Here is a 16090-nt window from a genome sequence, read left to right as displayed (position 1 = left end):
TGGTGACCCTGGAGAAATGGGGGCAGGAGGCTAGCCTTTGAATGCCAGATCAGAGCCGGAGGGCAGAGGTGATTCTGCAGCAAATCTTGGCTGTAAGTCAGGGAACACCTCCTCCTCTAAGGAATACTCACTGTTGCTGAGACCTGGCAGGACCATGACAACTACAGTAACAATTTAAAAAACTGATAGGCCCAGGAAAGTGTGTAGGTGGAGGGGGAGTCTCAGCTGGTTCACAAAGTGTTCTACTATTCTGCTGTAGGGGTAAAACACAGAACACAGGGGGAAAACACAAGAGTTTCCTTTCCTCAGCATTAGAAAACATATTGTCATATGCAGCTATTCCAGTCAGCAATGGACACTCCCAAGGCAACCTTTGTTTCTTGTGCACAGTGGATTTGGATACAGACACACATGTGGACATACAGGGAAATAAACCTTAAAACATCAATTTAATGGACAAGAACAAACATTTATAAAGCAGAAAGGGAACATAAAAGACTTCCATTTTCTCTACAACAAATATAATTTTGATAACAATTTTTCCTTGCTTACACATACAAACAAGAACTCTGTGTCAGCTTGTGTTCTTATCGATCCTAATCAGATTGATGCTAACCAGATTGCCTATACTGTTTTGCTAACCACTAACCCAATTGACCTGTGATAGTATTTTAGTTGTGCTAGGGAGGAAGAGCAAGGGAGGAGGGAGCTCGGCGCCAAGGGTTGTAAAAGGTGTTTTGAAGTGCAGAAACTATGCGGCTCGCTCCCAGCCGCTACAAGGCCAGCAGCAGGGAGGAGGGACAGTGATGGCTTGCTGAATGAGATAACGGCGTGTGAACCTCGCCCCCTTTAGAAGTAGAAAGTAACTGTATTGTGAGAATGATTTAAATCCCCAGGCTTTGATCCTTGTCCAAAAATGCCAATGCTTTCCTTTGCATGTTATCACTTTCAAAGACTTCTCGTAGCAGTAACGTAGATGTAACCAATAAAGGATACTTATTTTCAAACAAAAAGAGACTCTTCATTGTTGGAACGTCCATGAACCCTACGCTGACACTCTGTCAGCAATTAGATCTCAAAGCAGCCAGTCCTTGAAATGATACAAAGTTAGGCTTTATTTGATAATCCATATGCATTGAACAAAAAGGAATTGGGACTGATACCAAACAATGTTGCAAAGCATACTTAAGGATACTACATCAAAAGTTCCCCAAACAAAAGCTGCTATTGAACATATGAAGCTGCCTTATACTGAACCAGACCCTTGGTCCATCAAAGTCAGTATTGTCTTCTCAGACTGGCAGTGGCTCTCCAGGGTCTCAAGCTGAGGTTTTTCACACCTATTTGCCTGGACCCTTTTTTGGAGATGCCAGGGATTGAACCTGGGACCTTCTGCTTCCCAAGCAGATGCTCTACCACTGAGCCACCGTCCCTTCCCTAAACAACGGGGAGTCCAAGTGTGAAGATTCACACAGTAACTTTCCCTTATCAGTTTCCTGTGGTCTCTCTTCCCGGGACTCACTGGCATCTTGTCCCTTGTTATTTTATCTTCAAAGGAATACATTCCTACATTTGTTAGTAATTGCAAAGCGAGTTCAAACACTACACTGGCAACATTATACTTTGATGTGCATAGCATTCTATAGTGTTAGTAATATTGATTTAACATGTCCACTAGGTTTTAATAAGCATCTTAAATTCAGGTGGATTGACATTGCCTGACAAACTCTCTCTCTTCTTAAACAAATTTCTTATTCCACCCCCCCATTGGTAACTGATACTTAATTTTTTTTCATGCAAAAAGTCAATGAAGGGTTTCCAATCCCTAATCAATACTGTAAGTTTAACCATCTAACGTCTTCTTCAACCATTCTTCTACTGTAGGTATTGTTGGACAGTTCCAAAGTAATGCCATTTCAAGGAAATTCAGGGTGGAATTCTAACAGGAGCTCTTTGCATATTAGGCAACACACCCCTGATGTAGCCAATTCTCTAAGCATTTACAAGGCTCTTTTTTGTAAGCTTCGAGGATTGGCTGCATCAGTGGTGTATGGCCTAATATGCAAAGGAGCTCCTGCTAGAATTCCTCCCCTGAGGAAATATATACAAAAGTGGAATCCAGGGAGCAAGTGAAATAGATTAATTCTTTTTCTTTCTTAATTGCTCCCTCTTGTTCATCTCAGGCCTAATAATAATGATAAGAACATAAGAGAAGCCATGTTAGATCAGGCCAATGGCCCATCCAGTCCAACATTCTGTGTCACACAGCGGCCAAATATATATATATACATACACACACACACACACACACTGTGGCTAATAGCCACTGATGGACCTCTGCTCCATATTTTTATCTAACCTCCTCTTGAAGGTGGCTATGCTTGTGGCCGCCACCACCTCCTGTGGCAGTGAATTCCACATGTTAATCACCCTTTGGGTGAAGAAGTACTTCCTTTTATCCGTTCTAACCTTTCTGCTCAGGAATTTCATCGAATGCCCATGAGTTCTTGTATTGTGAGAAAGGGAGAAAAGTATTTCTTTCTCTACTTTCTCCATCCCATGCATTATCTTGTAAACCTCTATCATGTCACCCCGCAGTCTATGTTTCTCCAAGCTAAAGAGCCCTAAGCGTTTCAACCTTTCTTCATAGGGAAAGTGTTCCAGCCCTTTAATCATATATATAGCATTTAGGGGAAAATATACATCCCAGTAAGCCTGCACTGGAGGCCAAGATGGAGAAGATCTCCATAATCACCATAGATTTCCCCTTAGTGCTGAGATAGGTTGGAACAAAGGACAACCAAAACTACAAAAGACCAACATGCTGAAAGCAATAAATTTGGCTTCATTGAATGTGTCAGGCAACTTCCTAGCAAAGAAAGCCACAGCAAAACAGAAAGTGGCAAGGAAGCTCATGTAGCCCAGGACACAGTAAAACAGGGTAGCGGAGCCCTCATTACATTTCAGTATGGTTTTCCCTGTCACTGAGTACATGTCTGTATCAGGGAATGGAGGAGAAGTACTTAGCCAAAGAGTACAGAGGCTTGCTTGAATAAGGGAGCATGAAAGGACAATAAAAACTGCCAATCTTTTCCCCACCCATTTTCTTATTACAGATCCTGGTTTAGTTGCCATGAATAGCAGAATCACAGTGATGGTTTTGGCCAAGACACTGGAAAGGGCCACAGAGAAGACAATGCCAAATGTAACTTGCTGGAGGAGGCAGGTCATTTTTACAGGCTGTCCAATGAAGAGCAAGGGCAGAGGAAACAAAGTAGGAGAGAGATGAGGAGAATGTAGGTGAGGCTTTGGTTATTGGCTTTAACAATGGGAGTGTTCTGATGCTTTATGAAGATGCGAAGTACCAAAGCTGTGATCAAAAAGAGTGAAACAGCCAGCATGACAGAGATGATACCTAAACCTTCTTTGTAGGATAGGAAGCTTGTATCTTTGGGAATGCATTTATTTTGATGGTTGTTGGCATACTAATCTCTTGGACATTTGATACAGGCATCCATATCTATAAGAAATATTGTATGCAATTATATGACAAGATATTGACCAATGGCTGTGAGGAGAATAACACAGAGGTACAGAATACAGGTGAGAAAGTCAACTTTTTGTGTGGTTAGACTACAATCTGGAGAACCCATGTTTGAATTTTGACTATGCCATGGAAGTTCAGTGTGTGACCTTGGGTTAGTCATCCACTGTTCACTCAACTTCCTTCACAGAGCTGTTGTGAGGATAAAATGCTGGAGGAGAGACTATTGTGAGCCACTTTGGGTCCCCATTTGCAATAACAGCACTATATGAATATTCACAAAAATAAATTTGGTTAACTAAACTGTATACTGGGCCATGGTTATTTTTTTTCATCATACCTTTCTGTTCAGAGATCATTCCTTCTGGACATGGATCACAGTCATAGCAGCAAAACTTCTCTCCCTCCCTCTTTTTTCTGTTATAGCCAGGAGGGCAGTAGTCATTGCACACTGAATAAGGCAGGATCTATTCATAAATGGACATCAAGAAAATATTAACTGAGCATTGATTAATGTCACATTGTAGATTTTTTGAAATTGAATTATGACAGCATCTCTTTTTATCCAGCCACATTTTTGTTATTAAAGCCCCTGATGTCCCCCCTCCCAGTCATGATCTGAGGAATAGATTTGTTGAAAAGCGGAGCTCCCTCTTATTTTTTACAACTTAATTTAAAAATTAAAATTAAAATTAAAAATTTCCTTCAGAGAAGGAAACTGGGTAATGAAATTAAGGTAACAATAGTTAAGAAAGTGACTGATCCTAAATGGCTCACATCTCACATTCATGAATAATAATATAAACTGTCATCAGTCATGAAGGATTAGATACAGTTGCTACAATTAAGAAAAATATTCTTATGAGGCATACAGCTCACACCAATATAAGGAGTACCCACAGGAGGTATTGAGGAAACCAGAATTAAAGCAGCAAAACAGGGACAAGCTTCTTTGAGTTAAATAAGATGGAGCCAAAACTATTGAGAAAGAATTAGTGTACATTTTGAAAATCTTGTCCATAGAAATGTAGGGTCCTTGTGGGAAAAGATTTGTTGGAACTCTCCTGTAAGGTGAAACGTTTTTAAAAGTTGAGTCACTAGGTATATAAGACAAAAATGAGGGGAAGAGATAAATGTAAGCCTTCTTCCCAAGTGTCCTTGTTGGGAAGAAAGCCAGGCTTTCACTTTTGTTATAAATCTTATTTTTGATAAATAAATCTTATTCACTTGCAGTTCTCCAGCAATAAGTGCAGGGCTTTTTTGGTAGAAAAAGCCCAGCAGGAACTCATTTGCATATTAGGTCACACCCCCTGACATCACTATTGTTTCACACAGAGCTTTTTAAATAGAAAAACTCAGCGGGAATTCATTTGAATATTAGGTCACACACCCCATGACATCATCATTGTTTCTCATGGGGCTTTTTTGTAGAAAAAGTCCAGCAGGAACTTATTTGTATATTAGGCCACACCCCCTGATGCCAAGCCAGCCAGAACTGCATTCCTGTGCATTTCTGTTTTCAAAAAAGCCCCAAATAAGTGACCACTCTTGCTGAGTCTTTGGAATTGCTGCAACTCTTTACCAGGCAGAGATGGTCATTCAGTATTCAAACTACCATTAAATATTGTGAACATAGAGAGCTATGGAGTTGGTGAGCAAAGAGAGCAAGGGTGGATTCCCTAGTTAGAAAATAAAGCTAGACATTGCAAAATCTCTCACCAGCTTCCAGATGAATGTGACTTGAAATGCCAAAATGAAGATAATCAGAACATCCTGGCTCAGGTTACATCCAGAAACCCCAAGTCATCTAAAAACCCAAGTTCAGAGCCAATCATACTTTCTCAGCCTAACATGCTTCACAAAATTGTTGCCGAGGTAATACAGTACATGACAGCATCAAAATGTGAAGTACCTTGGGTCCATATTGGGGAGAAGAGCAGCACAAACAGATAAGGCAGAAAATATTCCCTCTTTTATAAAAGAAACGAGGTTTAAGAACCCTTTGAATTATCACAGCCAGTGTGATATAGCAGTCAGAGTATCTAATTAGGACTTAAGAGATCCAGGTTCAAATTCCACTTCAGCCACAGAAGCTTGTTGGGTGAACTTGGGCAAGTCACACCCTCTCTGCCTTTCTGGATTGTTGTTTTGAGGATGAAATGGAGAACAGGAGAATAATTTAAACTGTTTTGGTTCCCCATTGTAGAAAGTGTATAGTATTTCATCTATTTTACCTACAGCTCATCCAAAAAAAGATGATTGCTGTTGCTTCATTAGGCATTGCTGCAACCCTTTTGACAGAAGGCAAAACTGCTCATCCAGTATTCAGATTAACATTAAATATTGCAAATGCAATCAGCCATAAGAGAGGCAAGCTGAACAAGCAGGCGTGGATACTGTGATATATTCACCCAAATAAAAACTGTCGAGTATTCCCATGGTAGCAAACATGGTCGGCTTATATTGTCAAGGCAGATTGCAGGAAAAAAAATGACATTCTTGAGAAGATGGACATTGTAGAGACTCATAAGATCAAAGGCTTACTGAGACCTGCCACATCAGCTAAAGGACACAGAATTCTGAGATACGTAACATGTAACTTTTCTCAGTTTAAAACCACAATCTGCTTCTATGTTCTACCTGTATAAAGGTTCGATGCCACACAATTTGACTATCATAAAGAGTTAGCTCATTGCCTGCAGGAGCCCAGGTATCGAGTCGTCCCTCTTTCACTCTAACAAAAGACCCATTTGGGAAAGTGACCCAGTTTGTAACATCAAAACCAGTTTTTAATTCTCCTTTGTCATCAAAACACATCATATCTCCAGCACTGTTGTTGAACATGATGCTTTTTAGAAAGTGGTGAAGCTAGTGGAGAGAGGGAATGAAAGAAAAGTCAATGATGTGTTGAATCAACTTTGCATTGTTCAGGCTTAAAAGATGTTTATCTATTAATCTTAACATTTATATGTTGACTTTGTTTTTCCATGCATTTGTCATTTCTTTTTGAAGTTACAGATCCACAGATGAAACAAATGAATGATCAACATTCCCACATTTTCGCCTTAGATCCTAGGACCATCTACTTCAAAAAGAGTTTTGTTTGCATTTTGGTTTAATTACCTGCCATGGTTGCAATTGCTCTCCTTTGACCCATCTTCTAACACTGGCTTGAGATGTGTAGATAGCATGCAAAGCATGTGCTACAACATGGACAGCATTGTAGATACTATAGCTGTGGCCAGTCATGCTCATTTTAAACAAAGTCACAGGAAGAGTGTCTAGCTTTTCATTGCCAGAACAGGCTTTGTTGCTGTCTCCGTGTACTGTTAAATTTCTCAGCGAACAATCAAATGCTTGTTCCCAGAAGTTCTGAATAAAACCATCTTCTTTTGCCCAAGTAGGATGGATGTCTTGAAGGAAGGTTTGGAATCCAGGTGGCTGATTGGCATGCACTGTGAAGGATAGGGCACCATGGAATACCTCTATATCCCAAATCCTTTGAAAGGAAAATAACTCAAAATCCCAGTGAAATGTAATAATCCAGACTTTATGAAGAGGTGGCAGTGCAATAAAAGGTGCTGCACACAGGAACACTCTCAAAAAATGGATGGATGTAGGTTGTGCATATACAACATTTACATTAGCTTTGCTCTTATAGTGAACAACATAGTTTTCTGTTTGCTTCAAAAGCAAGTCTGCCTCCTCTTCCAGATAAGTTAATGTTGGAAATCTTACTATAAAGTCAAAACAAATATTATTCTCAGAAAGTCTGGGTAACATGGTGGGCAAAAACCTATCACCTCTCTCATCATCCAAAACTACAAGTTCAATCCATGTCCATCTGAAATGATGAAGCAAGCAACTAATGCCCATGTATTGAAAGTCTTCATCTGGAGCCATTTGATACAAATAGGGGGACAGCATTTTGTCCCCCTGAGCTGAACAATGTGATCCATAAGTGAGCTGAAAGAAAGATATTGCTATTTTAAGAGAGACTACAACAGAATGTGAAATTAATTTCGAGCCACATGATTTCCACATTTTTTGGGCCATGTCCTACCTGGGGCATCTTGTAGATGGCCAGGATGGTGGCCATGTTAGTAGATAAGTCAGTATCCAGTCCTCCAATGACTGCTATCAGTTTGTGTTCTGTATCACAGTTGAAATTGGGTATGAATCTCCGCTGTGCAGAAAGCAAACTCAGGGTAGCTTTATAGGTCATCCTTGCATTGAAGTAGCTGTTGAGGATGCGAAAACCCAAAGTGAAGTTTGGCAAGATGTTGGTATTCTCATTGATTTCTTTTACTGCAAATGTCAAGGCCAAGTTATGCTGGTAGTTCTTTGTCATTGACCTGAAATGAGAATGGTGGTTTAACTGAACAACATAAAGTTTACATACCATCACTAAAGGCTTCATGTTATAAAGCGATCCTGAAATCAAAACTGAAATTTCAGCAGCTCCCAAAAGAAACCCTTAATAGTAAAACCAGCTATTTTGATTTACTAAACAATGACAAAACTTGAGTTGAATTTTATAATAACATCATCTCACAATACAGTGTTCCCAATGATTTAATTAGATCTTCCTTGAATACTTGGGATCTGTGTCAGTGGGTATATTATGAGAATGTGTTATTAGACAACATGTTAACAATCCAGTCAAAATCTGCACCATCACAGGATAAAAAGACCACCCAAGAATTTCATACTTGTCAGACATCGCAGTACGTAACTTAAGAGTGGCATTCACTGCACTTCATTTCCAGACTATGCCCACTGAACTGCTGTCTGGAAAGTATACCAATAAACCACAGGAACAATGTGTATGCATATGTGGAACTGCAGTGGAAGATCTCTTTCACTATATAATGGTGTGCCCTCTATATTCAGACCTACAAAGCAGATTCCTATCTGGAATTTTAAGCCAAGTATACAATTTATCTGACAGCAAAAAGCTGATTTTTAAACTGTTGGATATGAACCTCTTGGTCTCACTCAAGTTAGCGTTTTTTGCACTTGCAGCTCCAAAGCAACTCCTGGTAAAGCACCACATTGAGCTCTATAGTTCAGCACAGTTACTAAGATTTTAAATATGCTAAACAGTGTATTCTTGAAATTTTAGAAATGCATAGTTTTAATTTGAAGACCTTGTTTTTAAGTACAATATCTTTGAATGTGATTTTTTATACTGTGATTTTATATTGTAATGGCCAATGGCTACATACAATAAAACCATTCATTCATTCAGAATGTGAGGGGGAGGGGGACATGAATTTGAAATGAACCATTAATGTCCTGCCAAAACTTCAGCAATCCCAGTAAATGCACTGCCCCAAATCCCAGATCCAAAATCACTAATCGCTCAAACGTAAATCGCCAAAAAGCAGTTTGGCGTTTGCGCGGCTTTTGCGACGGAAGTTTCCGGCGCAAAAGGCTGCTCCACGGCATTTAGTGCGAAATCTGTGCAGATCCTGCGCGGTGAAGAGGGGGGTCGCGCCGGCTGGAGGTGAGTGTGAAAACGACCTAGGAATATGAAAAAAGGGCAGAAAGGGAGTTACTGCAAAATTTCAGAATTCCAGTCTGTAGATGCCCAGAGACAGTCAATGTCTTAATAAATCTTCCTATCCTCCTGCTAGCGCACCAAACTGTGGTGTGAATATAAAACAACTGCAAGTGCTGAAGTTGCAAAAGGGCATACTGATTTCTTTGCAAAGAGAAATGCAAGTGACATCTCTTCTGAAGAAAATATGAGGAATCAAGGGTTCTATCTAAAAAACTAAATGTCGGGAACAGAAATTCCCTTCCCATAGGAATGTTAATTCTGTCCTGCATTGCTATTGAAATATTTTACTTCTGTTATTGTTTCAATAATGAGCCATCTATGCTTAAATTTGTGCTCTGGCTTCCTATCGACTCCCAGATCCATGATAAAATTATTTTACTGAACTTCAAAGCCAGTCTATCACTTGCACTCTTCCAGGTACACCACTGTCAGTCATTTTAAGACATTTAGTTCCTTCATTCTTCTTATTATTGAATTTCTGCTTTGTTCTGCATCCCAAAACACCTTCATGGATATCACTCCCTACAAATCCTTTCTCAAAACCCATTTACCCCACAAAGACTTTAGGACAACTCCTTAGTTCCCTTGCCCTACTAAAATAAAGCCTAAAGACACACATCTGGAATGAACACAAATGTTTCAGTTTCTATCCACCTACCACTCCACCTTTTGCTATCTCATTGAGCTCAGATTTTGGACTATAAAATTAGCTAAGCATTTCCTATCCTTTTATGCTATATAAATAATGATACAAAGAAGTTGAACAAAATCCATACAGGTGTTTGTTAATTAACATCTGTGTGGGTGGCACCTTGAAACTGAGAGGATCATGAAAATTTAAAACCTGTGAGACAATCCCACCAATGATAAAGTTGCCTGGTCGAAAAAATCCATGAGGAATTGGGGAAGGCTAATCATTTGTGGTGCAATGAATGGAGAACTTCTTGCATAACACCTGAGGCAGCAGTATCAGAAGCATCAGCAGTTCCACCACCATTGCAATGACAGAACTTTCCCTTCTAATGCAGATTCTTCTTTCCATGTACAGCACTCTTTGGCTACTATGAGTTTGTTACAGTTTACCAGTGAAGAGTGGATGAATTTGTTGGTATGGTAGTGAAGCGTTCAGCCATTAGGGGATTTCCTGTCACTCAATTAATAATGGATCCTTTTGTTAGCTCTTATCCATCAGTGTTTTTATATAGTACCAAAACAGTTACTCCTTTAATAATGTGTAAATGTGCATCTATAGTTAATAATTTATCACTTTTAAATCTGGAATTATAGATTTAATTAAGATGAGTAATGGGATTAGAATCAACGATATCCAAGAAACATATGAAAAGCCATCTGACATAAATAAAGTAAATGATAATTAAAGGCAGTACTTACCAGCATCTGAGGTATTTATAAATCCTTTTGATGTGTCAGTTTTATTTTATGTTAATGTTTATGACATAGAAAAATCTAATGGATACCGGGTGTGGGGGGAACAGTTGTTTTGATTGTGACAAAGCTCTCCTAGTTATGGAGTGATTACTGCAACTTCAGACATAACTGGCAATTTCAAACTGACATAATTAAATTCAATGGGGATGGATATATACAGTTATTTTTAAAGCTATCTTTCTATAGTATCATTAAATTTTGAAATCATGCACAGAATTGTAATTGTAGGTGTTTTATTTATTGTATGCTTTTGCTCCTGTTTCAAATTGAATAGAAAAGTAAGCCAGGAGTCATCTGCCTTTTAACATCATTTTATCCTGGAGACGGCTTTTTATTATCATCCATTAATAATGTTAGATCATAGAGCAAGAGAAGTCAGGGCTGATGCTACACCAAGGATACCAAGATATATTCCCTTTTGATGGCATACTTAAGAACTCTGTGTAAAGACAGCTGAATGGTACTGATGTCCAGGGCTTTTTTGGTAGCAAGAACTCCTTTGCATATTAGCCACACACCCCTGATGTAGCCAATGACAGAGTTGTAGTAGAAGCGCCCACTGGGTAACTCTGGTCAGACCATATGAACATATGAAGCTGCCTTATACGGAATCAGACCTTTGGTCCATCAAAGTCAGTATTGTCTTCTCAGACTGGCAGCGGCTCTCCAGGGTCTCAAGCTGAGTTTTTTTCACACCTATTTGCCTGGACCCTTTTTTGGAGATGCCGGGGACTGAACCTGGGACCTTCTGCTTCCCAAGCAGATGCTCTACCACTGAGCCACCGTCCCTCCCCAAGTCTCAGTTGCAGTTCTGAGGAAGACACTCACACAGATAGCCAGTTCAACAAACTGTATTGGGTTCAGGCAGAGATCAAAGTCAAGAAGCAGTCCAATAGTCATACACTTACATCTGACATTCTCCCCCATTGGGAAATCCTTGATACATACATTTTACTTAATTCCAACTAATAGACAATTCTCCTTGTGTTTATTTGCAGCTTGCACCTTGGTGAGTGCATCAGCCAAATTTGTGCTTGTTTCACAGTACTCTAACTGTATCAGCCCCTCAGATACACACTGTTTCACATTATAGAAATGCGCATCTGTGTGCTTAGAACGACCCTTCACTCCTAGCAATGAAGCCAGTTGAATTGCGGCCTGATTATCTTCCTTCACTACTATGGGATGGATAATCTGCACACCCAGATCTGATAGTAGCTGTTTAAACCATGTCAGCTCTGTGCACAAATTACTCAGTGCTGCAAATTCAGCCTCTCAGGTTGATAACGTAACATGTTTCTGTTTGGTTGACTTCCAGCCTACTAGTGTATCACCTAGAAATACAGCAATGCCAGATGTGGATTGCCTAGTAGCTGGATCAGTAGCAAAACTGGCATCAGCATAAGCAGATAAAGTAAGATTTCCTTTTGGTGTTACATATCCATTGTTTGTTTTAGGTATCTTAGAACATGTTTTGCTGCTAACCAATGCTTTTGCTGAGGTTGCAATGTTGCCCTGGCTAGTAGATTACTGGCCATGGCTATGTCTGGCCTGGAACAATTAGCCAGATACATGAGGCTGCCAATAAGGAATTGATAAATCTCCTTATCAAACATAGGGCTGTCTGAATCATCCCTTTCATATTCCAAAGTCATAGGGCTGCTCACTCCTTTGCATTGCTCCATGCCATACTGCTTAAGGAGCTGAGCAATCTTTGCTCTCTGTGACACTTTAAATCCCCCGGGTACCTTCTGGATTTCAAGACCGACATATTGTCTTATCTGCCCCAGGTCCCTTACAGTAAATTTACTGTTTAAAGTATCTATCACATTTTTTCATCACACTATCAGACTTGCAAATAATAGCCAAATCATCAACAAAAATCAGAATCATACATTTTTGCTCCCCTTTCCCCTTTATAAATACACATGGGTCTGCAATCCCCTGCTTGAATCCTAGCTATTTAAGGGTTGCAGTTAGATGGTGGCACCATTCGAAACCAGATTGTTTTAATCCATAAAGAGACTTTTTAAGTAACCAACAGTTAGAATTATCATTAGGAACACCTGGTGGTTTCTTAAGATAGATTTTGTGTCTCAGGGGTGCAGGTAGATAAGCTGTTTTGATATCTAAATGTCTTACACGACAACCTTGTTTTGCAGCAAGAACCAACGCACATAATAGGGAACTTGACCGCAATGTTGGTGCAAATGTCTCATCATAGTCACTGCTTTTCTGTGCAAAGCCCTGGGCAACAAGACATGCTTTGTATTGCACTTTACCATCAGCACCGCTCTTGATCTTAAACACCCAGCGAGAGCCTATAAGTTTTTGTCCAGGCGGTAGTTGTGCCTTTTCAAAAACTTGCAGCTGCTTTAATGATTCAAGCTCAGACTGCATTGCCTCTTGCCAGCCAGTCTGCTCTTCTTCAGGTAGCTGGCGTATCCCCTCATAACTTGAGGGCTCCACAGATACGTATCATGCAGTACCTGGTACATACCAGCCAGGCTGCCTTCACTCTCGAGTAGACCTGTGCAAAATTTGTTCAGCAGTAGTCTCTCCCGACACAGGCTGTTCTGTTGACACATTTTGCTGCAGACTTGCAGCCGGAGATTTAGGAGTTAACAGCCTCTCCTCTATCTCCACTTTCACTCCCCCGTCGCCAGGCAACATACTCCCCCCCTCCGACCTTGGGCGTTTGCCTCTCAGGACTGTCAGTATTTGGCTGGAAAAAATATATGGGACTTGTAATGCGATCCCATCCTACTGATCTCTCCATAAAATTAGCAGAACTGCTGGATACTATTTGCTTTTCATTAGCAAAACCAAAATGATATGCCTTATGATTGTTCTGGTAGCCCAAAAATATCCTTTTGGCTTTATCGTGCCCCTTCCTTCTCATCTGACTGGGCACGTTCACATATGCAGGGATGCCAAATGTTCTTACATGATCAAGTGATTGTTTTCTCCCATACCATACACTTGCAGGAATCTGTCCTGTAGCAGATGACCAAATCAGATTCAGATTATGGGAGGCACACATAAAGCTCTCACCCCAGTAGTGCTTTGGCAAGTTACTATCCTTCAACATACAAAATGCCATATCCTGTAGTGTTTGGCAACGTCTTTCACAGAATGCATTATGTTGTGGCCTATACGGGGCTGTGAGCCTCTGCTCGATTCCATTCCTCTGGAATAGCCTCTCCATCTTTTGATTTACAAATTCACCGTCTCTATCACTGACAACACACTGTGGCAACTTCCCCGTTTTCTTCTGCACAAACCGGAGCCAGTTAGATGCAGCTTGGTAGGTATCTGCTTTGGATCTAAGAAGGAAACAGAATCCTTACCTGCTGTAGTGGTCTTCTATAGATAGAACATATTTCGCTCCTCCAAGGCTTGCTGGAAAAGGCCCCATTAAATCCATGAATACCACATCTAGGATTTCCTTGCTCTGGAAATTGCCTGGGGTTCTCACGGCAGTAGATTTCGATTTTACAGCCTTACAGACTTCACAATCCATATAGTTTCTACATGGCTTCAGCTTTACTCCTGCTGACAGTTGCAAAGTTTTTTGCACTACACGAAGGTTTGCATGTCCGAGACGTCTATGCCAAATATGTATGCACTCATCATGGGGGGGGGGGGTACATTTGCATATACTGCCTGCACACATTTCTCCATTCCTAGGAGATAGAGGTCTCCTTGTAAATGTGCTCTCACAGACAGACCTTGAGCACTAATGATGCAGTCAGTTGCTGTGAAAGACACTAGAAAACCTTGTTGAGTCAAAGATGATACAGATAGTAAATTATACTTCAAATTAGTCACATATAGCATTTCCAGTTCTCTTTCTAGGCTTGCCATATACACAGTTCCTCTGCCAGTCACTTTTGCACTTATGCCATCAGCCAGCGACACGGATTGGCCTTTCACGGGAGTAAAAGTTTTAAATAGTTGCTCGTCCTTGGCAATGTGCATGGACGCACCACTGTCAATTAAGAACAGGTGAGCACTAAGGAAGGAATGTTCATTGATTATTACATTCACACACTCACCTCTGGAGTTATTTTTAGTCTTCTTGCCTTTCTTTACATTTCATTGTTTCAGCAAATGAGTTGTGCTGCCACACCTGTAGCACTTACGCACTGCATATGCCTTTGCAGCGTCATGCTCATGCTTGTCTCCTTTAATACTCTCCAAGGCATTCTTGTTACTTGTAGAATGTGCTGGAGTCTCCCGGAGTTGGGCATTTTCCTGTCTCCTCATGTCCTCATTCAACAAACGGTGGGTAACATTAGATAAAGTTATCTCTGTTTGAGGCACCACATCCAGGTTTGCCACAAATTGGTCAAAACTTTCATCCAACGAGCATAAAACGATGGAGGCTTGCTGTAAGGAAGAAAAATTTACCTCCTTCTCTTGGAGCTCAGCCAAAGTTCGTTTCATGAATTTCAAGTGTTGCATCATATCACCACCTGGCTGCAGACATGCTCTCAATAGTTTTTGCATCAGATATATCTGAGAGCCAACACTTTCTCGCACATAAATACCTTTTAAAGCGTCCCAGCAACTTTTGGCACTGTTGGTACCTTTGATATGGACCAACTGCGAATCCTACAGGGTCAGCCCAATTAAGGATAGAGCTTTCTCATCATTTCTGCGGAGTTTAATAATCAGCTCAGCTTCATTCTCGGCATGTAGAGCTGATATATCAGGCGGGTCAGCCACCGTTTCCCACAGGCCCTGGAATTTTAACAGCATTGCGACTTTCTCTGCCCATGTATTGTAATTGCCTCCATTCAGCTTGGTTATCAGGAAACCAGAAGCATTTACATTGGACTCCATAGTGTAGACCTAGGACAAAGACAAACTGCCACCAGCCACACCCACAGCTGCTGCTGCTGCCTTACTCACGAGCAATCTTTCTCCTCAGAATACTGAAGCACCGGAATGGCCAGGTAGGACACCCAGGTAGGTCACTCTGGGCGCATAACCAATGACAGAGTCGTAGTAGAAGCGCCCACTGGGTAACTCTGGTCAGACCAGTCTCAGTTGCAGTTCTAAGGAAGACACTCACACAGACAGCCAGTTCAACAAACTGTATTGGGTTCAGGCAGAGATCAAAGTCAAGAAGCAGTCCAATAGTCATACACTTACATCCAATAAAGCCAGGCAGAAGTACAGATACACAGTCAAAACAAATAGTCAATATACAATCCACAATCATCAATTCCAATATCCATCCAACAGTATGCCATGTTATATCCATCCTTTCCTATCCCACACTGAACAGGTAGCTGGCTACTGCATTTCAAGTTGCCATAGCCAATCCCATTCCAAACTGGTTAATGGCTCACACCTGATGACACTATAGCACCTGTACTCAAGGATGACATAATCTTTTGGCAGTTCCAATTCACCTTAAAGTAATAGGACCCTGACAGCCAATCCTCCAAGAGCTTACAGGGTTCTTCTTACAGGGCCTACTGTAAGCTTGTGGAGGATTGGATACATCAGGAGTGTGTAGC

General features: G+C 40.7%; 1 pseudogene; it reads right to left on the bottom strand.

Annotated features, from left to right (window-relative positions):
- Positions 1 to 2139: 2139 nt before the first annotated feature.
- LOC132583364 (vomeronasal type-2 receptor 26-like) lies at positions 2140 to 15026 on the bottom strand (annotated as a pseudogene).
- Between the last annotated feature and the right edge of the window lie 1064 nt (positions 15027 to 16090).

The sequence above is a fragment of the Heteronotia binoei genome, chromosome 15, assembly GCF_032191835.1.
Source record: "Heteronotia binoei isolate CCM8104 ecotype False Entrance Well chromosome 15, APGP_CSIRO_Hbin_v1, whole genome shotgun sequence".
NCBI classification, from domain to species: Eukaryota; Metazoa; Chordata; class Lepidosauria; order Squamata; family Gekkonidae; genus Heteronotia; species Heteronotia binoei.
Note: the sequence above shows the minus strand (reverse complement) of the source record. Positions and strands in the feature narration are given on the sequence as shown.